This window comes from Macaca thibetana, chromosome 1 (assembly GCF_024542745.1).
Source record: "Macaca thibetana thibetana isolate TM-01 chromosome 1, ASM2454274v1, whole genome shotgun sequence".
Classification (NCBI taxonomy): Eukaryota; Metazoa; Chordata; class Mammalia; order Primates; family Cercopithecidae; genus Macaca; species Macaca thibetana.
In genome coordinates this window covers 38,016,183-38,041,364 of record NC_065578.1, presented here as the reverse complement: position 1 = coordinate 38,041,364, position 25,182 = coordinate 38,016,183, and the positions used below count along the sequence as shown (strand labels likewise).

Genomic DNA, 25,182 nt, shown 5'->3' with positions numbered 1-25,182 from the left:
AGTCCATGAACCCCATGAAATTATTTGCAGATTTGTGGGGTGGGAGCGAGGGTGGGGGTGTTTGTGGGAGTATTTTTGAGATAGCTGACCCATACCTTAAGCACCTCACCGAAGGGATATGTTACTTTAAAAAGTTGAGAATACACAAAAAGCACCCACTGGCTTAAACAGTGTTAGAATGGCTTCAGAGTGTTAAGAACTTCAGCTAGTAGCTGATTTGCCATTCTTCCCATCTGACTTGGCAGCTCAGGTTCTTCCTCGTCTTTCTGAATTCTTTACAGCAATACCAACTGTAAAGTGCTTTTGATATTCTGGAAAAATAAATAGATAACAGGAGGGTTCTGCTTTCTGAAACTCTACGCTTCTGTATTTTTCTGGGGAGCAGTTCCGATGTTTTCAACAGATCATCAAAGGAATCTGTGATCCAAAGAAAGGATGAAGCCTTTCTGTAACTTCTTGTATATACTGAATAATGACCATGACTCCTGGGATCTGTCTTCAACATATCTCCAGGATTTTTCAGGAGAGTCCGAATTTCAGATATTCACTTCTATTAGCCCATATGCTACATCAATGTGCCACAATATTTGAGTTGGAGAATATGGGCATACTATCCCAGTCCCCATTCATTGTTCTTTTTCCATTGCTTTCCTCTGGATCATCTTCAGTTACTACAAATTCTTTTTTTTTTTCCCCCTGCTCCTTGTGAACAGGGCTACCCCATAGGCAATGTGCCCGGAGTAACCTCTACACATTCTTTAAATATCATAACATAGGACATGTATTTTTGCATTTATCTTTGTAAAACTGCAGAAATAATTCTAAAATCAGCATACCAAATGTTAATTTTATCACCTCTCTTGTCCAAAAGAGCATAAAGGGACTTTACAATAGGCTAGAAAACTAGAAATAGAATATTAGGGCCAGAGAAAAAGGAGATCACAATCATCATAGTTTTAAACAAGACTGTAACTGAATTGTTCTTGGCTGGGTGCGGTGGCTCACGCCTGTAATCTCAGCACTTTGGAGGCTGACGCGGGTGGATCACTTGAAGATAGGAGTTCGAGACCAGTCTGGACAACATGGTAAAACCCTGTCTCTGTCTCTACTAAAAATACAAAAACTAGGCAGGCGTAGTGGTGCACACTTTTAATCTCAGCCACTGGGGAGTTTGAGGTGGGAGAATTGCTTGGACTCGCCACCTTGAGATTGTGCCACTGCGCTCCAGCCTGGGAGACAGAGTGAGACCCTGTCTCAAAAAAGAAAAAGAAAGAAAGAGAGAGAGGGAGGGAGAGAAAGAGAGAAAAAGAGAGGGAGGGAAGGAGAGAGAGAGGAAGGGAGGGAGGGAGGGAGGAAGGAAGGAAGAATGTAGTTCTGAGTTTCCTGGATGCTAGGGTAAAAATGAAAACACAGTACATGTTGAATTTATTTTGCTATCTGAAAGGAATGAATTAATCATAGGAGACATCACAGATTTTTTTTTTCCTGTATAACCAAATTCTAAAGGTAGTTTCTCATGTGATTTTATTAGGAAACAGTTAATGATTTAATAAAGCAATCAAGAAGATTTTAACAACAAATGCTAAAGCAAAATTGACATGGATACTTTTTGTTATGTCTAATGAAAGCCAAGGACATAAAAAGCAACCTAGTGGCCGGGCGCGGTTGCTCAAGCCTGTAATCCCAGCACTTTGGGAGGCCGAGACGTGCGGATCACGAGGTCAGGAGATCGAGACCATCCTGGCTAACACGGTGAAACCCCGTCTCTACTAAAAAATAGAAAAAACTAGCTGGGCGAGGTGGCGGGCGCCTGTAGTCCCAGCTAGTCGGGAGGCTGAGGCAGGAGAATGGCGTAAACCCGGGAGGCGGAGCTTGCAGTGAGCTGAGATCCGGCCACTGCACTCCAGCCCGGGCGACAGAGCGAGACTCCGTATCAAAAAAAACCAAAAAAAACCAAAAAAACCCTACCTAGTGATGGTTTGCTTGTTTGTTTGTTTTGAGGCAGAGTTTTGCTCTGTCATCCAGGCTGAAGTGCAGTGGTGTAATCTCAGCTGACTGCAACCTCCACCTCCCGGGTTCAAGCAATTCTGCTGCCTCAGCCTCCCCAGTAGCTGGGACTACAGGCACGTGCCACCATTCCCGGTTAATTTTTGTATTTTTACTACAGACGGGTTTCTCAAACTGCTGATCTCAAATTCCTGACCTCAAGTGATCCCCGCCTTGGCCTCCCAAAGTGTTGGGATTACAGGCGTGAGCCACTGCGTCCAGCATAGTGATGGTTATTTTTTAAGGGGCTTGTTGTCTAATGTGGGCCAAGTAAATTGCCTTCTTATGGTGTAAACAGGTCCAAAGTGAGAGCTTAGAAGGTTTGAAAAGTATGCCACCTTGGGTAGTTATTCTAAATAGCACTTTTTTTTTTCTCTTTTACAGACAGGGTCCTACTCTGTCATCCAGGCTGGAGTGTAGTGGTGCAATCATAGCTCACTGCAGCCCTGAAAACTCCTGGGCTTAGCCTCCCAAGTAGTTAGGACTACAGGTGTGCAGCACCACACCAGGCTTTTTTTTTTTTTTTTTTTTTTTTTTTTTTGAGACGAAATTTTGCTCTTGTTGCCCAGGCTGGAGTGCGATGGTGCAATCTTGGCTCACTGCAACCTCTGCCTCCCAGGTTCAAGCAATTCTCCTGCCTCAGCCTCCTGAGTATCTGGGATTACAGGCATGTGCCACCACGCCTGGCTAATTTTGTATTTTTAGTAGAGATGGGGTTTCTCCATGTTGGTCAGGCTGGTCTCGAACTCCCGACCTCAGGTGATCTGCCTGCCTCAGCCTCCCAAAGTGCTGGGATTACAGGCGTGAGCCACCGCACCTGGCCCCACCTGGCTAATTTTTAAACTTAAATTTAAATTTGCTAAATTTGTTGTAGAGACAGAGGTCTCACTATATTGCCCATGCTGGTCTCAACCTCCTGGCCTCCTGGGATTACAGGCATGAACCACCTCGACCAAGACTTCTATAAGCTAGGGATTTTTTTTGTGTGGTTTTGTTTTGTTTTTTTGAGACGGAGTCTTGCTCTGTCACCCGGGCTAGAGTGCAATGGCGGTTTTGTTTTGTTTTTTTGAGACGGAGTCTTGCTCTGTCACCCGGGCTAGAGTGCAATGGTGTGATCTCATCTGAATGAAACCTCCCATTCTCCTGCCTCAGTCTCCTGAGTAGCTGGGATTACAGGCACGTGCCACCATGCCTGGCTAATTTTTTGTTTTTGTATTTTTAGTAGAGGAGGGGTTTCACGGTGTTAGCCAGGATGGTCTCAATCTCCTGACCTCATAATCCACCTCCTTGGCCTCCGAAAGTGCTGGGATTACAGGTGTGAGCCACCACATCCGGCTAAGCTAGGGTTTTACGAAATGCTTTGATAGTCACTGTCTTCTCTGAGATTCTTTAAAACTTTTGAGTATGGACTGGGCATGGTGGCTCATGCCTGTAATCACAGCACTTTGGGAGTCCAAGGCAGGCCAATCACATGAGGTCAGGAGATTGAAACCATTCTGGCCAACATGGTGAAACCCCGTCTCTACTAAAAATACAAAAATCAGCTGGGTGTGGTGGCACACACCTGTAGTTGCAGCTACTCAGGAGGCTGAGGTAGGAGAATCGCTTGACCCGAGGAGCAGAGGTTGCAGTGAGCTGAGATCGTGCCACACTGCACTCCAGCCTGGGCAACAGAGCAAGACTCCATCTCCAAATAAATAAATAAATAAATAAATAAATAAATAAATAAGAGAGGAAGTTATAATTTGTGTATCTGACTATGCTTCCAAACTATAAATTCCTTGAGAATAATAGCCAGGCCTCATTCATCTGTGTTTTTCCACCCCCAATACAGTGTTTGAATACAGTAGGGATAGGTTCAGAATAAATATTGGTCAAATGAAGAAATGGGGCTGGGCATGGTGGCTCACACCTGTAATCCCAGCACTTTGGGAGGTCGAGGCAGGTGAATCACGAGGCCAGGAGTTCAAGACCATCCCGGCTAACATGGTGAAAACCCGTCTCTACTAAAAATACAAAAATTAGCAGGCCTGGTGGTACACGCATGTAATCCCAGCTACTCGGGAGGCTGAGGCATGAGAATCGATTGAATCCAGGATGTGGAGTTTGTAGCGAGCCAAGATTACACTGCTGCACTCCAGCTTGGGTGACAGAGCGAGGCTCTGTCTCAAAAAAAGAAAAAGAAAAGAAAGAAATGGCAATTATCTCAAGGTTGGTCTCTCTCTGAAAGCTGAGAGTCCACATTGCTGAGTGTGGGTGGATTCAGAAACCAAACAAGTAGATGGTATATCCTATTATATGCTGCCGATGACAAAGGCCTAACCATAGAGATGTTCTTCAGGGAGCCCTGAAATAGCCACTCAGTTTAGTGTCTCCTTATAAGATCACCACAGTCCATGTTTGCTTTGCTTTACATATCCAGGCCCTTGGCCAGTATACACATACGCACACATTACTGAGTATCTTCAGTGTGCTAGGCTTTATACTAACTTAATGTCATGGTTGAGGATACCATGGTATGAAAAGAGGCTCCTTCCCCCTTCACAGGGGTCCCAGCTGTTAGAAATGACAGATGTTAATGAAATAATCACAACAAATATGTAACTGCAAACTATGACAAGTACTATGAAGGAACAGGACAGGATGTGATTAAAGTCAGGAGTCCTAGCCTGTCCTGAAGGGCAATGAAAACTTCCCTGAAGAAATGACATTTGAGCTAAAAGCTGATGAATCAGTCGGAGTTAATCAAACAACGAAAGGGTGGAGACAGCAGAGGGGACAGCACATATGAAGGCCTGTGATAGAAGAGAACATAGTGTGAGGAATCCAAATACGTCTCTAGTGACTGTGGTCCAGAGTATGAATCTGGAGTCAGGGAGAAAAAACTAGTGAGGAAAGCAAAGAAAGGAATTTAAATATGATCAGAAATTACATTTGAAGTTCATGGCTGCCCCGTGGAAAACAGTTTGGAGGAGAGCAGGGATGGATGAAGGAAATCAATAAAGAGGTTACTGTATCTGTCCAGATGCACGTCTTGCAGTATTCCTTTTGTAATATTACAGGTACCTCCCACCTCCAAGCACACACAAATTCTTTCATATCCTCACAGAGCGGAGGGGGTGTTTTTATGCTGGTTTACCTTGTAAAGCCTAGCAAGAGATCTGAGGCTCTGCCTATTTACTGGTGCCAGGGAACAGTGTTGTTTGGATTGAAGGAATGAAAGATACCATCTTCCAAAATCTTCTAGGACTCTTTGTCCAAAGTTTCCAAAGGAATTGTCTGTATTTATGTCCTCCTTTTTTGTGCCTCCTACTCACTACTCATTAACCCATGTCTATCTGACCTGTGCCCTTCCCATTCCACTAAAACAAGTAAGGTCACCAGTAACCTCCACCTCCACACTACGAGGAAAGTAGACGGAAATGAACAAAGTTTAGGAGATTAAATCAACAGACCTTGGTGAGGATTAGATATGGAGGTGAGGGAGATGGACTAGGCTACTGGCTTTCCCAGCACCATATTCTGAGAAAGTTTTCATTGGAAAATGATCAGACTGAGGAGGAAAATGAGTTTTGTTTTGGACATGTTGTGTTAGAGGTTCCTTTAAAGCCTCACTTGGGCGTCCAGTGGAGGTATTTGTATGTAAATATGTGGGTCTAGAATTCAAGAAAGATCTGAATTGGAGAAAACAATTCAGGTGAGTAATTGGTGGAAAAATGGTTACTGAAGTTGTAGGGGCAGGTGGGATTGTTAAAGGTAGGAGTTCTTAGCTTTTCCTTGTGTGTCGTACACCCCTTATCTGAATGTTTTTAAATGCATAAAATAAAATACATATGATTACAGAGGAACACAGCTGTAATACAATATATTTGTCTATATATTCATTTATATATTTTATGCTTATATAATTATATATTTATGTATTAATATATGTTATATATAACAAATTTGAGATAGTCCATTAATATCCATTGGAGGCCGAGTTCAGTGGCCCATGCCTGTAATCCCAGCAGTTTGGGAGGCCGAGGTGGGCAGATCACCTGAGGTCAGGAGTTTGAGATCAGCCTGGCCAACATGGTGAAACCCCATCTCTACTAAAAATACAAAAATTAGCCTGGTGTGGTGGCGCGCGCCTGTAATCCCAGCTACTCCAGAGGCTGAGGCAGGAGAATCGCTTGAACCTGGGAGGCAGAGGTTGCAGTGAGCTGAGATTGTACCACTGCACTGCAGCCTGGGTGACAGAGCGAGACTCTGTCTCAAACAAACAAACAAACAAACAAAAATCCATTGGATATCTATTGTATACTGATAGACTATGGAAATACATATATTTCTCATTGGATGTTGATAGACTATCTGGAGATACACCATAAAAAGGTTAAAAAAAATTGAAATGGAAGAGACATCTGGGCACCCACCGTAACCTCAAACTCCTGGGCTCAAGTGATCCACCAGCCTTGGCCTCCCGAAGCACTGGGATTACAGGTGTTAGCCACTTACCTGGTCAACACATGTTTTAAAAAGCAAGTTTAGGGCCAGGCGCGGTGGCTCACGCCTGTAATCCCAGCACTTTGGGAGGCCGAGGCAGGTGGATCACGAGGTCAGGAGTTCAAGACCATCCTGGCCAACATGGTGAAACCTCGTCTCTACTAAAAATACAAACAATTAGCTGGGTGTGTTGGCACATGCCTGTAATCCCAGCTACTCGGGAGGCTGAGGCACAAGAATCACTTGAACCCGTAGGCAGAAGTTGCAGTGAGTTGAGATCGCGCCTCTGCACTCCAGCCTGGCAACAGAGTGAGACACTGTTTCAAAAAAAAGGCAAGTTTAGGCAGGGCATTGTGGTTCACACCTGTAATCCTATTACTTTGGGATGCCAAGGCAGGCGGATCACTTGAGGCGAGGAGTTCAAGACCAGCCTGGCCAACATGGCAGAAACTCTGTCTTTACTAAAAATACAAAAATTAGCTGGGTGTAATTTCAACTACTCAGGAGACTGAGGCTTGAGAATCGCTTGACCTGGGAGTCAGAGGTTTCAATGAGCCACGATTGCCCCATTGCACCCCATCATAGGTGACAGAGCAAGACTCCATCTCAAAAAAAAAAAAAAAGCAAGTTTACAAAACACATGCTCTGATCATAATTTAATAAAACTAGAAATATGTAGTGAAAAGGTGACAAGAAAACCTATGAATGCCTGTAAATTAATAAACATACTCCTAGATAACATTGAGATCAAAGATGAAATAAAAACTGAAGTTGTAAACTATCTAGAAAGCAATGAAAAACAGAACACTTCAGATTGAAACCTATAGGACAAAACAAAAACTATATTCAATTAGAATGTTGTCGCTTTAATGCCTTTATTATTAAAAATGAAACATTAGGCCAGGCACGGTGGCTCACGCCAGTATTCCTAGCACTTTGGGAGGCTGAGGCAGGAAGATCACTTGAGCTCAGAAATTCAAGACCAGCCTGGGCGACATGGTGAGACCCCATCTGTACAAAAACTACAAAAATTAGCTGGGCATGGTGGCGTACACCTGTAGTCTTAGCCACTTGGAAAGCTGAGGTGGGAAGATTCACCTGCAGGAGGCAGAGGCTGCAGTGAGCTGAGATCACGTGACTGGACTACAGCCTGGGTGACAGAGTGAGGCCGTGTCTCAAAAAAAGAAAAAAAAATATATATATAAATACATGACCTAAAACTCATCTTAAGAAATTAAAAAAATAATAAAATAAAAGATAGCTAAAAGAGATAAAGCTGAAATTAGTAAACTAGGACATAAAAATAGTAAAAAGGATGAATAAATCTGAACGTTAGTGTTTTTTTTTTTTTTTTCTTTTGATACGGAGTCTCGCTCTGTCGCCCAGGCTGGAGTACAGTGCGCTATCTCGGCTCACTGCAAGCTCCACCTCCCGGGTTTGCGCCATTCTCCTGCCTCAGCCTCCTGAGTAGCTGGGACCACAGGCGCCTGCCGCCTTGCCCGGCTAGTTTTTTTGTGTGTTTTTTTAGTAGAGACGGGGTTTCACCGTGTTTACCAGGATGGTCTCGATCTCCTGACCTCGTGATCCGCCCGTCTCAGCCTCCCAAAGTGCTGGGATTACAGGCTTGAGCCACCGCGCCTGGCGAAAATTAGTTTTTTTTAAAAGGATAATAAACTCCTTAAAAATCTCACTAAGGAGACAGGAAAAAAGTGTTTAAGCTTGGGAATAAGAAAGGAGCCAATCATAAATAAATTAGAAATGAAAAAGAATTGGCCGGGCGCGGTGGCTCAAGCCTGTAATCCCAGCACTTTGGGAGGCCGAGACGGGCGGATCACGAGGTCAGGAGATCAAGAGACGATCCCGGCTAACACGGTGAAACCCCGTCTCTACTAAAAAATACAAAAAAATAGCCGGGCGAGGTGGCGGGTGCCTGTAGTCCCAGCTATCGGGAGCTGAGGCAGGAGAATGGCATAAACCCGGGAGGCGGAGCTTGCAGTGAGCTGAGATCCGGCCACTGCACTCCAGCCTGGGTGACAGAGCAAGACTCCGTCTCAAAAAAAAAAAAAAAAAAAAAAAAAAGAAATGAAAAAGAATTATAAGAGAATACTGTATACAACTTGATGGCAACACATTTTTTATTTTACTTCTTTTGAGACAGTCTCACTCTGTCACCCAATCTGGAGTACAGTGATGTGATCTTGGCTCACTTCAAGCACTGCTTCCTGGGCTCAAGTTATTCTTGTGCCTCAGCCTCCCAAGTAACTGAGATTATAGGCACACACTACTATGCCTGGCTAACTTTTTTATTTTTAGTAGAGCTGGGGTTTCACCATGTTAGCCTGGCTGGTCTTGAACTCCTGGCCTCAAATGATCCACCTGCCTTGGCCTCCCAAAGTGTTCTGATTATAGGCATGAGCCACTGTGGCCAGCCAAACCTCTTTTCTTTTTTTTTTTTTTTTTTTTTTTTTGGTGAGGAGAGGCAGGGAACAGAGTCCCGCTTTGTCACACAGGCTGGAGTGCAGTGGCGTGATCTCGGCTCACTGCAACCTCCACCTCCCGGGTTTAAGCGATTCTCCTGCCTCAGCCTCCCAAGTAGCTGGGACTACCGGGGCATGCCACCACACCTGGCTAATTTTTGTATTTTTAGTAGAGATGGGATTTCGCCATGTTGGCCAGGCTGGTCTTGAACTCCTGACCTCAGGTGATCCACCCACCTCGGCCTCCCAAAGTGCTGGGATTACAGGTGTGAACCACTGCGCCCAGCCCAAACCTCTTTTCTGTTTAAATTAGCCGATCTCAGGTATTTCTTTATAGCAATGTGAGAATGAACACATCACAAGAGATCTGAAAGGTGATTAAAGATCCACTTTTAGATAATAAAAAGAACAGAACCTAATAGCTTTCCAACTAAGTTCCATTTAACCTTGAAAGAACACACAGGTCTATAGTTATTTGACCTATTACAGTTATTTAATCCAATCGAAAATTGAGAAGCTCTCCAATTCATTTTGTGCTGCTGAGATCATTTTAAAACCAAACCTTGAAAAATATAGTACCAAGAAAGAACTATAGACCAACTTTACTAATGAACAGAGGCAAACATTCCAAATAAAATATTAGCAATTGGAATCCAGTACACAAGAGTTGTTCCTGAAACACCAGGAGTTCGGTCTAGGTGCTACTGTTGGCAGCACAGAAAACCAATAACGGAGGCTATGAGTATTGCTAGAAGAAGGCTTTAATCGGGTGCTGCAGCTAAGGAGACAGCAGCTTGGTCTCAAATCCATCTCCCTGACCAGCTAAAATCTGGGATTTATATAACGGGGAAGAAATGTAACTATGTATGAGAAAGCAGAAGCTCAGAAGGATAAAGAAGCAATCATGATGAGTGAGGGGCCTGGAGTCTCATTGTCTGGATGAGATGATCTGGCGAGTTTCAGTTCTTTGACACATTTTGAGAGGACTGGAGATCTTTTCTTTTTTTTTTTTTTTTTTTTTTTTGAGATGGAGTCTCACTCTGCTGCCCAGGCTGGAGTACATACAGTGGCCAGATCTCAGCTCACTGCAAGCTCCGCCTCCCAGGTTTATGCCATTTCCTGCCTCAGCCTCCTGAGCAGCTGGGACTACAGGCGCCCGCCACCTTGCCCGGCTAGGTTTTTTTTTTTTTTTTTTTTTTTTTGTATTTTTAGTAGAGACAAGGTTTCACCGTGTTAGCCAGGATGGTCTCGATCTCCTGACCTTGTGATCCGCCCATCTCGGCCTCCTAAAGTGCTGGGATTACAGGCTTGAGCCACCGCGCCTGGCCTGGAGATCCTTTCTTGAGGAAGGAACTCAGATAAAACAAATGTAAGTTTCAAGCTTTAGGATCAGAAGGGTTAATTTCTATGTTTATCCAAAAACAACTGTCTATGGGACTATTGGGTTGGTTTCAGAGTCACACCAGCTTACCATATCATTTAGGGGCCCAGGCAGATTCAAGTCCACAGGGTGACCAAACTAGCTCATTCCAAATGTATGAGGGTGGCTAGACTATCAAGAAGCATATCAACATAATTCATAAATTCCTTGAATTGGCTGGGCGCTGTAATCCCAGCACTTTGGGAGGCCAAGGAGGGTGGATCGCCTGAGGTCAAGAGTTCAAGACCAGCCTGTCCAACATGGTGAAACCCCGTCTCTACTAAAAATACAAAAATTAGTCAGGCATGGTGGTGGGTGCCTGTAATCCCAGCTACTTGGGAGGCTGAGGCAGGAGAATCGCTTGAACCTGGGAGGCGGAGGTTGCAATCAGCCAAGATCGCGCCATTGCACTCCAGTCTGGGCAACAAGAGCGAAACTCTGCCTCAAAAATAAATAAATGAATAAATAAATTCCGTGAATTAAAGAAGAAAAACCTTAAGATTGTACCAATAGATGCTGAAAAGGCTTTAATAATATTCAGTAGCCTTTCCTCTTCTTTGTCTTTTTCTGTTTTTTTTCAGGGATCGGGTCTTCTCTATTGCCAGGCTGGACTGCAATGGTAGAATCATAGCTCACGGCAGCCTCTAACTCCTGGGCTCAAGTGATTCTCCCTCCTCGGCCTCATGAGTAGCTGGGACTACAGGAGCTAAGCCTGGCTAATTTAAAAAAAAAAAAGTATTTTTATAGAGACAGTCTCGCTATATTTCCCAGGCTGGTCTCAAACTCCTGGTCTCAAGGGATTGTCCCACCTCAGCCTCCCAAAGCATTGAGATTCCAGATGTGAGCCACTGCACCCAGCTGTACCAGTCTTAAGAATGTTCAGTTTAATCACATGTCAAAAGCACGTTTACCCTATCATTTAGGGGAACAGGCAAATTCAAGTCCTCTAATGTACTTGAGAACCACAGTTATGAAAAAATATAATGAAAAGAAAAAAAAATTTAATATTAAAAAATTAAGGGCAGGTGTGGTGGCTGACACCTGTAATCCCAGCACTTTGGGAGACCAAAGCAGGCAGATCACCTGATGTCAGGAGTTTTAGACCAGCCTGTCCAATATGGCCAAACTCTGTCTCTACTAAAAATTCAAATATTAGCCAGGTGTAGTGGTGCGTGTCTGTGGTCCCATCTATTCAGGAGGCTGAGGCAGGAGAATCACTTGAATCAGGAGGTGGAGGTTGCAGTGATCGAAGATGGCACCAGCTGCTCCTCTCCAGCCTGGGCGACACTCTATCCCCCCCCCAATAAAAAGAAAGTAAGAGAAGTGGGGTGCAGTGGTTCACACCTGTAATCCGAGCACTTTTGAGAGGTCAAGGCAGGAGGATCACTTGAGGCCAGGAGTTTTTTGTTTTGTTTTGTTTTTGTTTTTTTAGATGGAGTCTTGCTCTGTGGCCCAGGCTAGAGTGCAGTGGCACTGATCTCAGCTCACTGCAAGCTCCGCCTCCCGGGTTCACGCCATTCTCCTGCCTCAGCCTCCCAAGTAGCTGGGACTACAGGCGCCCACCACCAAGCCCGGCTAATTTTTTGTGTTTTTAGTAGAGACAGGGTTTCACCGTGTTAGCCAGGATGGTCTCGATCTCCTGATCTCGTGATCCGCCCACTTCGGCCTCCCAAAGTGCTGGGATTACAGGTTTGAGCCACCACTCCTGGCCTGAGCCCAGGAGTTTGATGTCAGCCTGGGCAACATAGGGAGACCCCAAGAGACAGAGACAAAGAGGGAGTCAGAGAGAGGAAGAGACAGACAAAGAGGGAGTCAGAAAGAGAGAGACAAAGAATTCAAAAAGAAAGAAAGAGAGATGGAAGTAGTAAAGAAAAAACTGTAGGGCCGGGCGCGGTGGCTCAAGCCTGTAATCCCAGCACTTTGGGAGGCCGAGATGGGCGGATCACGAGGTCAGGAGATCGAGACCATCCTGGCTAACACGGTGAAACCCCGTCTCTACTAAGAAATACAAAAAAACTAGCCGGGCGAGGTGGCGGGCGCCTGTAGTCCCAGCTACTCGGGAGGCTGAGGCCGGAGAATGGCGTGAACCCGGGAGGCGGAGCTTGCAGTGAGCTGAGATCCGGCCACTGCACTCCAGCCTGGGCTACAGAGCGAGACTCCGTCTCAAAAAAAAAAAAAAAAAAAAAAAAAAAAAAAAAAAAAAAAAAAAGAAAAAACTGTGTACTCTATTCCTTTAAAAGCCAGGCTAAATTTAAAACCTATAATTGATAATTGAAGGTCTTCTCTGAGACCCTGTAATACTCCAATACCATCTTGTTGTCAGTGCAAACAAGGGCATAACCCGAAAGCATTGAGGCCACTGACAACCCATAGCCTTCCTATCAAAAATCCTTAACCCAGCAGGTTTCCTAACGGGGGATCTAAATCTTAATTAATTACCATACAAAGGTCTGACCAGATCTAGGAGGAACTCCCTTCAGGACAGGAGGATAGATGGTTCCTCCCAGGGGATTAAGGAAAAAAAAAAAAGACACAATGGGTATTCAGTAAGCATAAGGGAACTCTTACAGAAGCAGTTAGGAAAATTTCCTAATAATTGGTCTGCTCAAACATGTGAGTTGTTTGCACTCAGCCAAATCTTAAAGTACTTACAGAATCAGGAAGGAGCCATCTATACCAACTCTAAGTCAATATGGACTGAACGAGGTTTTTATTACTAGCAAAGAAAAATTAAAACCAAACTTACAAGGTTTTCAACTAAAGTTTGCTAAAAGTTAACAGAGTAACATGCATTATCCTACTACCACATATTCTCAAAGGATTTCTCAGACAGTTTGCAAGAAATAACAAAATCTATCCAGTAAGGATAGTAACTACAATCCAAAATAGACTCTTTGGCAGCAGTGACTCTCCAAAACCGCCGAGGCCTAGACCTCCTCACTACTGAGAAAGGATGACTTTGCACCTTCTTAGGGGAAGAGTGTTGCTTTTACACTAACCAGTCAGGGATAGTACTAGATGCCACTCAGCATTTACAGGAAAAGGTTTCTGAAATCAGACAACCCCTTTCAAACTCTTATACCAACCTCTGGAGTTGGGCAACCTGGCTACTCCCCTTTCTAGGTCCCATGACAGCCATTTTGCTATTACCCATCTTTGGGCCCTGTATTTTTAACCTCCTTGTCAAATTCGTTTCCTCTAGGATCGAGGCCATCAAGCTACAGATGGTCTTATAAAGAGAACCCCAAATGAGCTCAACTAACAACTTCTATGGAGGACCCCTGGACTGACCCACTGGCCCTTTGGCTTAAAGCGTTCCCCTCTGGAGGACACTATAACTGCAGGGCCCCTTCTTCACCCTTATCCAGCAGGAAGTAGCTAGAACAGTCATCGCCCAATTCCCAACAGCAGTTGGGGTGTCCTCTTTAGAGGTGGGGGATTGAGAGGTGAAGCCAACTGGGCTTCTGGGTCGGGTAGGGACTTGGAGAACTTTTTTGTCTAGCTAGAGGATTGTAAACACACCAATCAGCGCTCTGTGTCTAGCTAAAGGTTTGTAAATGCACCAATCAACACTCTGTAAAAACAGGCCAATCAGCACTCTGTAAAATAGACCAATCAATGCTCTGTAAAATGGACCAATCAGCAGGATGTGGGTGGGGCTAAGTAAGGGACTAAAAGCTGGCCACCCAAGCCAGCAGGGGCAACCCACTGGGGTCTCCTTCCATGCTGTGGAAGCTTTGTTCTTTCCTTTTTTTTTTTTTTTTTTGAGACGGAGTCTCGCGCTGTGTCACCCAGGCTGGAGTGCAGTGGCGCGATCTCGGCTCACTGCAAGCTCCGCCTCCCAGGTTCACGCCATTCTCCTGCCTCAGCCTCCGAGTAGCTGGGACTACAGGCGCCCGCCACCACGCCGGGCTAGTTTTTTGTATTTTTAGTAGAGACGGGGTTTCACCATGTTAGCCAGGATGGTCTCGATCTCCTGACCTCGTGATCCACCCGCCTCGGCCTCCCAAAGTGCTGGGATTACAGGCTTGAGCCACCGTGCCCGGCCGGAAGCTTTGTTCTTTCACTCTTCACAGTAAATCTTGCGCTGCTCACTGTTTGGGTCCGCACCACCTTTAAGGGCTGTAACATTCACTGCGAAGATCTGTGGCTTCAATCCTGAAGTCAGCAAGACCATGAACCCACTGGAAGGAACCAATTCCAGACACACCTGTCTCTAAAAAAAAAAAAAAAATCATTCTCAATAATGTAAAACACCCAGGGCCCGGTGTGGTGGGACTTCCTGTAGTCTTAGCTACTTAGGAAGCAGATGCAGGATTGTTTGAGCATAGAAGTTCAAGGCCAGCCTGGGTAACACAGTGAGACTCTGTCTCTAAAAAAAGATCTTTAAATTTTTTATCCTAAAAATTTTTTTGTAGGCCAAGCACAGTGGCTCACGCCTGTAATCCCAGCACTTTGGGAGGCGGAGGTGGGTGGATCATGCAGTCAAGAAACTGAGACCATCCTGGCCAACATGGTGAAACCCTGTCTCTACTAAAAATACAAAAATTAGCTGGGTGTGGTGGTGCGTGCTGGTAGTCCCAGCTATTCAGGAGGCTGAGGCAGGAGAATCACTTGAACCCAGGAGGCGGAGGTTGCAGTGAGCTGAAATTGCGCCACTGCACTCCAGCCTAGAGTGAGACTCCGTCTCAAAAAAATATATATATATTTTTTTATAGAGACAGGACCTCCGTCTGTCACCCAGGCTGAAGTGCTATGGTGCAATCTGGACTCCCTGAAGCCTTAAACTGCAGAGCTCAAGTTTTCCTCCCACCTCAGCCTCCTGAGTAGCTGAGACTACAGGCGAGTGTCACTATGACTGGCTAATTAAAACAATTTTTGTTTGTTTGTTTGTTTGCTGTAATTCCAACACTTTGGGAGGCCAAGGTGGGCGAATCACTTAAGCCCAGGAGTTCATGACCAGCCTGGGCAACATGGCGAAACTTGGGCAACATGGTGAAACTTCATCTCTATAAAAAATACAAAAATAAGCCAGGTGTGGTGGCATGCACCTATAGTGCTAGCTACTTGGGAGGCTTAGGTGAGAGGATCACTTGAGCCCCGGAGGCAGATTGCAGCAAGCTGGGATCTCGCGACTGCATTCCAGCCTGGGCGACAGAGCAAAAAATAAATAAAAATAAATAAATAAATAAATAAATAAATAAATAAATAAATAAAGACAAAACTGTAGAGACAGGATCTGGCTATGTTGCCCAGGCTGGTCTCCAACTCCTGACCTCAAGGAATCCTCTTGCCTCAGCAGCCCCCAAAGTGCTGGGATTACAAGTGTTAGCCACCATGCGTGGTAAACAGTTTTTTTCAAATACCTATAAATGAGCTGAACAAAGTCACAGGATGTATATGAAGAATATAATAAAAATGTTACTGAACAACATAAAGTTCAAAGCTAGACAAGTAGAAAGTTATTTGTTTTTAGATAAGAAAACTTAACGTTGTAACAACAAAAATATTTAAAAATATTTATATTTAATGCAATTCCAATTAGAATTCCGGCAGGCAGGTTTTTTGTTTGTTTGTTTGAGACAGAGTCTTGCTTTGTCACCTAGGTTGGAGTGCAGTGATGCAATCTCAGCTCACGGCAACCTCCGCCTCTGTTCAAGCAATTCTCCTGCCTCAGCCTGCCAAGTAGCTGGGATTGCAGGCATCCACCACCATGCCAGGCTAATTTTTGTATTTTTAGTAGAGATGGGGTTTCTCCATGTTGGCCAGGCTAGTCTTGAGCTCCTGACCTTGAACTCCTGACCTCAAGTGATCCGCCTGCCTCGGCTTACCAAAGTGCTGGGATTACAGGCGTGAGCCACCGCACCTGGCCAGGCAGGCAGTTTTTAAGAAATCGTTAAAATAATCTCAAATCCATATGGAAGAATTTATATCCTAGAATAAACTAGGTAAGTATGAACATGGAGTACAATGAAGGGCAGCTACTTGCTTAACTAGATACCAGAACATTCATAAACCTACTTTAATCAAATTAGTATAACATTGGCATAGGAATAGAATACTGGAAAAATAATAGAAAACCTAGAGGCTGGGCACAGTGGCTCATGCCTGTAATCCCAGCACTTTGGGAGGCTAAGGCAGGCAGATCACTTGAGATCAGGAGTTTGAGACCAGCCTGGCCAACAGGGTGAAACGCTGTCTCTACCAAAAAATACAAAAATTAGCCGGGCGTGGTGGCATGTCTGTAGTCCCAGCTACTTGGGAGGCTGAGGCAGAAGAATCCCTTGACTCTGGGAGGCAGAGGTTGCGGTGAGCCGAGATTGTGCCACTGAACTCCAGCCCGGGCAACAGAATGAGACCCTGTCTCAAAAAAAAAAAAAAAAAAAAAGAAAAGAAAAGAAAATCTAGAACTAGATCCCGATATGGAAGAAAGTTCAGCATGTGACAATAGTGTTATTTGTTACAAGCCAGGCAAAAAAGTGGTTCATTTAGTAAATGATATTGAACTGTTTCTCCATATGAAAGAAAAATAACTGTGAAAGATAATTTGACCCCTATGTCATACCATTTCAAAAGATGGTTTAGGCCGGGCGCAGTGACTAATGCCTGTAATCCCAGCACTTTGGGAGGCCAAGGTGGGCAGATTACCTGAGGTCAGGAGTTCGAGACCAGCCTGACCAACATGGTGAAACCCCGTCTCTAATAAAAATACAAAAATTAGCTGGATGTGGTGGCGCACACCTATAGTTCCAGCTGTTTAATGGCTTGAACCGGGAGACGGAGGTTGCAGTGAGCGAGATCACGCCATTGTACTCCGGCCTGGGCAACAGAGGGAGACTCAGTTTCAAAACAAAACCAAAGAAAGATGGTTTAAACGTTTATATTTAAATGAAAACATAAAATTAAAGAACAAAAATCTTAGAATAAAATAGAAGAGATCACATGTACAATGTAGGTATGAAGTAGACCTTCCTAACCACAGCAGCAAACCCAGCTGTTATAAAAGAAAGAACCTCAGGGCCGGGAGTGGTGGCTCACGCCTGTAATCCCAGCACTTTCGGAGGCTGAGGCCAGTGGATTACTTTTGGTCAGGAGTTTGAGACCAACCTGGCCAACATGAAGAAACCCCGTCTCTACTAAAATTACAAAAATTAGCCCGGAATGGTGGCGTGTGCCTGTAGTCCCAGCTACTCGGGAGGCTGAGGCAGGAGAATTGCTTGAACCCAGGAGGTGGAGATTATGGTGAGCTGAGATCATGACACTGCCCTCCAGCCTGGGCAACAGAGTGAGACTCCGCCTCCAGAAAAAAAAAAAAAAAAGAAAAGAAAGAACTTCAGTTAACTCTTGAGCAACACAGGTTTCAACTGCATGGATCAACTTATTTGAGATTTTTAAAAAATAAACATGTTGGAAAAATTTTTAGACATTTGTGACAATTTGAGAAAACTTACAGATGAACAAGTTTAGAAATATCAAAAAAAAGAAAACGTTGGGTATGTCATGAATGCATAAAATGTGTCAAAACTAGCCTATGTTTTCATTTACTATCATAAAATATACAAAAATCTATTATAAAAAGTTAAAGTGTATCAAAACTTACAGATACAAATTAATCAGGGAAAGTTCCCTTGTCCCGTTTCATAGGGCGTGTGATGGGGGTGTGGCTCACTTCTTCAATGCCCTGCTGTTCAGACCTCTAGGGGAGCATACAGATGGGGAGGCTGCGGGGCTCCAACCCCACCGCAGTGTCTAGGGGTGAATGTTTACAGCTGAAGCCCCAGTGGGCTTGTGTTACAGGGTGCTCTTTTAGTCTTTTAGTCTATAGGTGGCTTGTGCTAACCAGCTCAATTAGACCCTCTACTTGGTTGCAAGGACAGAGGGCTTTCTGTATCCCAGAGTTTGTTGCCTTGGTGTACCAAAGGAATCAGATCACACACGGGCTTGGAGAACGAGTGCAAGGTTTTACTGAGTGGAACTAGCTCTTAACAGATGTGGGAGCCAGAAGGGAGATTGGTTTTCCCCTGGAGTGGGGCCACTCGTCCCGGGCTCTCCTCCGACTGCCCCAGCCAAACTCCACAATGTTCCACCGGTCAGTGGCCTGCCGGCATGTGAGTGCCAGTGCGTTCCTCTCGAAGTCTGGATGCTGGTGTATTCCTACACCGATGTGCTCCTCTCAATGTCCAGCCCCTTCTGTGCCTTGCTGGGGGTCTTGGTTTTTTGTTTTTTGTTTTTTGTTTTTTTTTTATTTGAGACAGAATCTCGCTCTGTTGCCCAGGCTGGAGCGCAGTGGCGTGATCTCAGTTCACTGCAACCTCTGCCTCTTGGGTTCAAGCAATTCTCCTGCCTCAGCCTCCCGAGTAGCTGGGACTACTGGCGGGCGCCACTACGCCCAGCTAATTTTTGTAATTGTAGCAGGGCAAAAATTACAGCCAGGCTGGTCTCGAACTCCTGACCTCAAGTGATCCACCCGCCTCGGCCTCCCAGAGTGCTGGGATTACAGGCATGAGCCACTGCGCCCAGCTTGGGTCTCCGGATTTTATAGGCACAGGATGGGGGTGTGGCGGGCCAGGGTGGTCTTGGGAAACGCAATATTTGGGCGCAAAGCTAGGAGTGCCTGCTCTCACCTAGGTCTGCCGGGGTGGAGCCCTAGTCAGGGACCATGCCCTCCCTTATTTCTGTATCATTTAAAGGGACCACGCTCTTCCCTTCCCAGCATTAACATATCACAAACACAGACCATACATGGTGCCATTCACAGTGGAGAGAAATGTAAAAAATGTAAAGATGCAGCATTAAATCATAACTTCATAAAATTAACTGTAGTAATACTGTACTATGGTAATAATTTCATAGCCACCTTGCTTAAGTGTTGCAAGTGTCTATTTAAAATGCTGTGTGATCAGTGAAACCCCATCTCTATTAAAAATACAAAAAAAATTAGCTGGGCGTGGTGGCAGGCGCCTGTAGTCCCAGCTACTCGGGAGACTGAGGCAGGAGAATGGCGTGAACCCGGGAGGCAGAGCTTGTAGTGAGCTGAGATCGCGCCATTCCATTCTAGCCTGGGCGACAGAGAGAGACTCTATCTCAAAAAAAAAAAAAAAAAAAAGAAAAAAGAAAAAAAAATGCTGTGTGATACTAATCATCTCTGCATGAGCAGTTCATCTCTTCAGTAGATGGCATATCACAGTAAAAAGTGATCTCTGTTGTGGTGGCTCATGCCTGTAATCCCAGCACTTTGGGAGGCTGAGGTGGGAGGATTGCTTGAGGCCAGGAGTTGGAGACCAGCATGGGCAACATAGTGAGACCCCATCTCTCTCTCTATTAAAATAATAGTTTTTAAAAAGGGATGTCTTTTTAATTTACTTTTATTTTTTATTCTTATTTATTTTATTTTTTTGAGACGGAGTTTCACTCTTGTTGCCCAGGCTGGAGTGCAATGGCGCGATCTCAGCTTACTGCAACCTGTGCCTCCCAGGTTCAAGCAATTCTCCTGCCTCAGCCTCCCAAGTAGCTAGGATTACAGGCATGCACCACCATGCCTGGCTAATTTTGTATTTTTAGTAGAGACAGTGTTTCTCCACGTTGGTCAGGCTGGTCTCAAACTCCCAACCTCAGGTGATTCACCTGCCTTGGTCTCCCAAAGCGCTGGGCTTACAGGTGTGAGCCACCTCACTGGCCTTTTTTTTTTTTTTTTTTTTTTAACTGAACCAGAACACGTAGTTCTCATGTATTTTTCATGGTGCTAACATGAAAGTATAAACGAGTAACACCATCAGAACCACATTAAGTGTGACTTGTAATGCTGGAAGTGCTCCCAGGAAGCAGAGAAAAGTCAGGACATTACAACAAAAAGTTGAATTGCTTGATATGTACCACAGATTGAGTACCAACCTCAATGTACCAACCACCCCTGCAGATGTAGTTGGTAACCACCTCAAGATAAATGAATCCAGTGTGAGGATGATTGTTAAAAAAAGAAAAGAAAAGGAAATTTGGGAAACTATTGCTGCCACTCTGCCAGCAAGGGCAAAACCTTATACTTTTCTTTCTTTTCCTTTTTCTTTCTTTCTTTTTTTTTTTTTTAGATAGAGTCTCGCTCTGTCACTCAGGCTGGAGTGCAGTGGCGCGGTCTTGGTTCATTGCAAGCTCCACCTCCCAGGTTCACACCATTCTCCTGCCTCAGCCTCCTGGTAGCTGGGACTACAGGTGACCGCCACCATGCCCGGCTAATTTTTTGTATTTTTAGTAGAGACAGGGTTTCACCGTGTTAGCCAGGATGGTGTCGATCTCCTGACCTCGTGATCCGCCCGCCTTGGCTTCCCAAAGTGCTGGGATTACAGTCGTGAGCCACTGTGCCCGGCCTCCTTTTTGTTTTGTTTTGTTTTCTTTTCTTTTTTTCCTTTTTTTTTTGAGACAGAGTCTCGCTCTGTTGCCCAGGCTGGAGTGCGGTGGTGCGATCTAGTTCACTGCAACCTCAGCCCCCCAGCTTCAAGTGATTCTCCTGCCTCAGCTTCCCCAGTAGCTGGGACTACAGATACGTGACACCACGCCCAGCTAATTTTTGTATTTTTAGTAGAGACTGCATTTCACTGTGCTGGCCAGGCTGGTCTCAAAGTCCTGACTTCAGGTGATCTGCCCGCTTTGGTCTCCCAAAGTGCTGGGATTATAGGCGTGAGCCACCACGTGCAGCCCCTTATACTTTTTATGAAATATGTTTTTTTTAAAAATTTATTTTAAAAATTTTATAGAGGCAGCCGGGAGCGGTGGCTCACGCCTGTAATCCCAGCACTTTGAGAGGCTGAGGCAGGCAGATCATGAGGTCAGGAGATCGAGACCATCCTGGCTAACATGGTGAAACCCCATCTCTACTAAAAAATACAAAAAAATTAGCCTGGCATGGCGGCTGCGCCTGTAGTCCCAGCTGCTGGGGAGGCAGGAGAATGGCGTGAACCTGGGAGGCGGAGCTTGCAGTGAGCCGAGATCACGCCACTGCACTCCAGCCTGGGTGACAGAGCAAGGCTCCGTGTCAAAAAAAAAAAAAAAAAAAAAAAATTTATAGAGACAAAGTCCCCCTGTGTTGCCTAGGCTGGTCTTGAACTCCTGGGCTCAAGCGATCCTTCTACCTCGGCCTCCCAAAGTGTTGGGATTACAGGTGTAAGCCACTGTGCCTATCTGATTTAAGGCAGGAAGAGATAGGCTAACTCTACTGTTTTGTGCAAACACTTCTGGGTTTATGATCAGGACTGCCCTTATCTATAAAGCTGCTAATCCCCATGCCTTGAAGGGAAAAAGTAAACACCAGCTGCCGGTCTTTTGGTTCTACAAGAACCCTTTTTCTGGATTGATTCCATTGATGCTTTGTCCCTGAACTCAGGAAGTAATTTGCTAGCAAGGGACTGCCTTTTAAAATTCTTTTCATGTTGGACAACGCTCATGGCCACCCAGAATCCCATGAGTTCAACACCAAAGGGGTCCAGGCGGTCTACTTGCCCTAAAGCATAATGTCTGTAATTCAGCTTTTAGATCAGGGGGTCATGAGGACCCTGAGGGCTCATTATGAGTAGTACTCTATGGAAAGCATTGCCAATGCTGTGGAAGAGAACACGGCTAGAGAGAACATCATGAAAGTCTGGAAGGATCCCACCATTGAAGATACCATTGTTATTACAGAATAAAACATGAAAGTCATCATGAAACAATAAATTCCTGCTGGAAAAGAGCTGTCTCAAGATGTTCTACATGACTTTACGGGATTTATAACAGAAACAATCAAGGAAATAATGAAAGAAATTGTGCATATGGCAAAAAAAGGTGAAAGGTAAAGGATTTCAAGATATAAATCTTGGAGAAATTCAAAAGCTAATAGACACCATACCAGAGGAATTAACAGGAGATTTGATGGAGATGAGTGCTTCTGAACCAGTGCTAGACAATGAGAAAGAAGACAAAGAAGGCCAGGCACAGTGGCTCATGCCTGGAGGCCGAGGCAGGTGGATCACAAGGTCAGGAGTTGGAGACCAGCCTGGCCAATATGGTGAAACCCTGGCTTTACCAAAAGAAAAAAAAAAATACAAAAATTAGCTGGATGTGGTGGCGGGTGCCTGTAGTCCCAGCTGCTCGGGAGGCTGAGGCAGGAGAATCACTTAAACCTGGGAGGCGGAGGTTGCAGTGAGCTGAGATCGCACCACTGCACTCCAGCCTGAGCAACAGAGCGAGACTCCATCTCAAAATAAAAAAAAAAAGAAAAAGAAAAAGAAGAAGAAGACATAGAAGAAGTAATTCCAGGGCTGGGCATGGTGACTCACGCCTGTAATCCCAGCACTTTGGGAGGCCGAGGAGGGCAGATCACCTGAGGTCAGGAGTTCGAGACCAGCCTGACCAACATGGTGAAAACCCATCTCTACTAAAAATACAAAAATTAGCCGGGCGTGGTGGTGCAGGCCTGTAATCCCAGCTACTCGGGAGGCTGAGGCAGGAGAATCACTTGACCCAGAAGGTGGAGGTTGCAGTGAGGCGAGATCATGCCATTGTACTCCAGCCTGGGCAATAAGAATGAAAATCCATCTCAAAAAAAAAAAATAATAATAATAGCAGAAAACAAGTTGACATTAGACAGTCTGGAAGAAGGGAGATTGCCTTTGGCTTCTGGGTTTGTTTGTTTCTGTGTGTATGTATTTTTTTTTACTTTTAGAAACAGGACCTTACTCTATCATGGAGTGCAGTGGCATAGTCAGAGCTCACTGCAATCTCAAACTCCTGGCCTCCTGAAGGGATTCTCTGGCCCCAGCCTCCTGAATAGCTAGAACTTTTATGACATGGACTCTTCCATAATATGGTCACTGAAATGAAAGCAAATGGTGGAAAAAGGATTGGTATCATATAGAAACAATGTCAGAGAAATGAAAAGCAAAAAACTAAGACAGACATATATTAAAATGTATTTCCAGAAAGTTACAATGGGTGTGCTTGCATCTCCTGCCTCCCCTTCTACCTCCTCCATCTCTTCTCCCTCTGCCACCCTTGAATAGTAATACCAACTCCTCCTCTTTCTCTTCAGCCTTTCAACATGAAAATGATGAAGATGAAAATCTTTATGATGATCCACTTCCACTTAATGTATAGTAAATGTATTTTTTCCTCATTATTTCCTTTTCTTTTCTTTTTTTTTTTTTTTTTTTTTTTGAGATGGAGTTTTGCTCTTGTTGCCCAGGCTAGAGTGCAGTGACACGATCTTGACTCACCAGAACCTCCACCTCCCAGGTTCAAGTGATTCTCCTGCCTCAGCCTCCTGAGCAGCTGGGATTACAGGCATGCACCACCACACCTGGCTAATTTTGTATTTTTAGTAGAGTTGGGGTTTCTGCATGTTGGTCAGGCTGGTCTCAAACTCCCGACCTCAGGCGATCCGCCTGCCTTGGCCTCCCAAAGTGGTGCGAACCACTGCTCCTGTCCATAATTTTCTCTTACTTTCCTTCCTTCCTTCCTTCCTTCCTTCCTTCCTTCCTTCCTTCCTTCCTTCCTTCCTTCCTTCCTTCCTTCCTTCCTTCCTTCCTCCCTCCCTCCCTCCCTCCCTCCCTCCTTCCCTCCCTCCCTCCCTCCCTTTCTCTCTTTCTTTCATGGAGTTTGGCTCTTGTTGCCCAGGCTGGAGTGCAATGGTGTGATCTTAGCTCACCAAAACCCGTGCTTCCTGGATTCCAGCGATTCTCCTGCCTCAGCCTCCTGAGTGGCTGGGATTACAGGCATGTGCCACCACGCCTGGCTAATTTTTGTATTTTTAGTAGAGACGGGGTTTCTGCATGTTGATCAGGCTGGTCTCGAACTCCCGACCTCAGGTGATCCGCCCGCCTTGGCCTCTCAAAGTGCTGGGATTATAGGCCTGAGCCACTGAGCCTGGCCCATAATTTTCTTAATAACATTTTCTTTTCTCTAGCTTACTTTATTGTAAGAATACAGTAGATAGGCCGGGCGTGGTGGCTCACACCTGTAATCCCAGCACTTTGGGAGGCCAAGGCAGGCGGATCACAAGGTCAGGAGTTTGAGACCAGCCTGACCAACATGGTGAAACTCCATCTCTATTAAAAATACAAAAATTAGCCAGACGTAGTGGCGCACGCCTGGAATCCCAGCTACTCAGGAGGCTGCGGCAGGCGAATCGCTTGAACCCCGGAGGCAGAGGTTGCAGTGAGCCAGAGATTGCGCCGTTGCACTCTAGCCTGGGCAACAAGAGTGGAACTCCATCTCAGAAAAAAAAAAAAAAAGAATGCAGTATACATATAACATACAAAATATGTATTAATATGTAGTAATCAGCATTTAAAATATTGGTAAGGCTTCCATCAACTGTAGGCTAATAGCAGTTAAGGCTTTGGACAGTCAGATGTTAAATGTGGATTTTCAGCTGCATGGGGGATTGGCACTCCTAATGTTCTCGTTTTTTAAGCACCAACTGTACTTGATGAAATAAAACCTTTTAAATAAGTTTGTAAACAAACAACATATCCGAGATAAAAATGCAATAGAGGCCAGGCGCGGTGGCTCACGCTTATAATCCCAGCACTTTGGGAGGCTGAGGCAGGCGGATCACGAGGTCAGGAGATCGAGACCATCCTGGCCAACATGGTGAAACCTCGTCTCCACTAAAAATACAAAAATTAGCTGAGTGCAGTGGCAGATGCCTGTAATCCCAGCTACTCAGGAGGCTGAGGAACAAGAATCCCCTGAACCCAGGAGGCAGAGGTTGCAGTGAGCCAA

The 25,182-nt window shown here is 45.1% G+C and overlaps 3 protein-coding genes across 8 annotated transcripts in view; 1 reads left to right on the top strand and 2 right to left on the bottom strand.

Moving 5' to 3' along the window:
* The window catches only part of NDUFS5 (NADH:ubiquinone oxidoreductase subunit S5), a 1,192,795-nt gene that overhangs the window by 45,383 nt on the left and 1,122,230 nt on the right, over positions 1-25,182 (bottom strand). The gene's annotated exons all lie outside the window — the stretch shown is intronic.
* The window catches only part of AKIRIN1 (akirin 1), a 1,026,732-nt gene that overhangs the window by 14,216 nt on the left and 987,334 nt on the right, over positions 1-25,182 (bottom strand). The window lies entirely within an intron of this gene.
* The window catches only part of MYCBP (MYC binding protein), a 657,065-nt gene that overhangs the window by 519,899 nt on the left and 111,984 nt on the right, over positions 1-25,182 (top strand). The window lies entirely within an intron of this gene.